The sequence below is a fragment of the Amblyomma maculatum genome, chromosome 1 (assembly GCF_055883805.1).
Source record: "Amblyomma maculatum isolate TAMU_Amacu chromosome 1, ASM5588380v1, whole genome shotgun sequence".
Lineage (NCBI taxonomy): Eukaryota > Metazoa > Arthropoda > Arachnida > Ixodida > Ixodidae > Amblyomma > Amblyomma maculatum.
This window is the reverse complement of record NC_139344.1, coordinates 397,834,553-397,837,243: the sequence shown is the minus strand read 5'-3', so window position 1 is coordinate 397,837,243 and position 2,691 is coordinate 397,834,553.

Below are 2,691 nucleotides of genomic sequence, written 5' to 3'. Positions count from 1 at the left end.
TGTGTGGGGGGGGGGGGGGGTGTAGTATGAGCACTTATTGTGACCACGGTGATCGTGACTTTCATCACCCTTCGGTTTATGTGTCATTTGTGAATCATCATCATAAACGTGCTGGGTTTTGGTTCCTAGACCCAATTGTTGGCTGAGCAAATAAAGCTCGGACGCCCGGCTGGGCCGCTGCTGCCAGACCAGGCAGGGTCGCTGTAGCGCCGCCTTGCACGTTTTCTTTCCAAGCAGCACGACAGGCCAAGCCCCAGCGGAAATTATGTTCGAGCGCGAAATTCGAACGCAGCTCACAGCTATTCTTCCCGGGTCGTCGCTTTCGCGTAGGTGGTACTGGTGGCACCACCTGATGGATATCCGCCGAATGTGGAAGGAAAAAACAAGAGGGAGGAAAAAGGCTGAGCGCGTGGTTGGTTGGTTGGTTGGTTCATAGGAAGGGAAAGGCGCAGTATCTGTCACACTTGCTCTGTGGACACCTGAACCGCGCCGTAAGGGAAGGGAGGAAGGTGGGAGTGAAAGTGGATAGAGAGAAAGGGGAGCCGTAGTGGAGAGCTACGGAGTAATTTCGACCACCTGGGGATCTTTAACGTGCGCTGAGCGGCTCATTTGGAAATGTTTCTTCGACTTCTTTAACAACAACTGCTGAAGATAGAGTGCGCGAAATGCGCTGAAATTCTGCGAATTCAATTCTTGCAACCCGTAATAACAAACCGCCTCCCCCTTCCCCCCCCCCCCCCCCCCATCCCCCTCCCCATCCCATTCTTCCACGTTCGGCGGATATTCATCAGTTGGCGCCACCAGTATCACCTTAAGCGAAAGCGGCGTTTTTGGATTGCCGATGCTGCGGCCGACGCGGGTTTGAATTAATTCTTATCGAATCAGGCATGTGCATCATTCAAACTGGTACTGAAAACGATGGATAATTGTATACTATCTGCGTGCTAAATTTCAGCGCAAATAAGCGAGCGGTTTAGCCGATACAATATTCATAAGCACCAAATGCGACCTCGCATATGCACCATCTCTTCCTGACTAGCTTTTTATTTTCTATATCTATATTTCTATAGAGCCTATATTTGCTACCTGTAGACCGACGGCGGTAGTGGATTGAAAGCATCGTATTCCTTAACAGATATACGTTGTCTTTCGCACTATTGCATGGCGATAAAATTCGAACAATGAGTCAGTCATGGAGACCGGCTCATCATTCAATGAGTATGTGTATAGCCTATAGCTGGCTGCAAGCTTCATTTCAAAAACATGTCGGAGATGAATGCAGTGCGTTTCCTGGTATGAACAGGCGTAAAACTATGGAACAAAACACTGCAGGTCTTCCGTATTTGAAGGCGCGACCTACCGCAAAAACAACGAGACAAGCCGCTCACGGGGAGCCAAATTTCCTTGTGCTGCCTGAAGCGTCATAGGAGCGTCAAGCACAAAGCAGAAGCCCCATGCCAAGCCAGAAATTGCACTACACGAGAAAACTTCCTCTGCTGTTGTACGTATACGTTGCATTCAAGCGCGTATAAAGCCGTTATTCTGCCCCAAATGCAGACCTGCTAAAGCACAAACGCGCTATCTAGGCACCAGACTGGCCCATCCCAGCCGCGGTGCAAGACAAATTTGGCGCTCGCTAGTGTGACACGCGCCGAATGCCTACATGTGCTATAATTATTAAGAACAAGATCAATAACCATTTAACCAAAAATTGAAGCTAGAAATTAGTATTACAAATGTTTCACGTGGTGTAGTGCATCTTGTTTTTTGCTTACTTTATAATGATGTCAGTGTGTCGCACAATTAATAGTGGATTCGCCCCGTGCCACGGGCGTGCCACCATGCAGTCGCGGCCTTTTTACGAAGGAAGCAAGCGTCTATGCTCTTTTCGCAATATCACGTAGTTCTGCAGGCTTAGCAGTCAGGAATATCCAGAACAACGTAAGAAGCTTAGCAAGAAGGGGGAATTAGCTTGGTTCCAGTTGGATGTAAAATTTCCGGTACATTTGAAGGTTGGAAAAAAACAAGGAAAAAAACCTGTTCTTTTTTTTTCCTGAAATATTAGAAAAATTGGAAAAAATACCAATTATTGGTATTAATCAAGAAGTGTAGCTGTATTAAACCACCATACATTTTTTGTTTTTTGTTTTTTTCGAGCAGAGCTCCGTAAACCCCGCTGCGCGCCCCTCCTCCGCAGTGGGCCCAAACCCAGTTTCGAACCTCTCAGCCTGCAAAGGTGGTTCAGTTTGTCTTGCAAAGGTACTTCCTTTGACCCTCACCTGAAGTGCTCCCTTGGAGCCTCAGCTGCAGCAGTCCTAAAAAAAAAAAAGGGCCACATTATGGGTTTTTGCCGCGCGAGGCGGACTTATTGTTGACCGATGACGGAACGAATCACTGCCACATCGGCTCAACTATTTGGGCCGTGACCCCTTTTCCCAAGCATTTCAACCCAGAAGAGCCGAGCACCAGGCCGAGGGAAGTTTGTACCCATTCAAAAACCGGTGGGTAACCTGCGGCACCAGGGATCGAACCCGGTACCTCCCGAATGCGAGGCGGATGCTCTACCACAAGACCATCGCTTCTTTTTTTTTTCTTTCTTTATTGCACAGAGAAAGCGAACCCGATGGAAGAACGCGGTAGCAGACACCCAGAGAGAAAACCTATATAGGTTTTTGCTGATGCCGGCCTCAT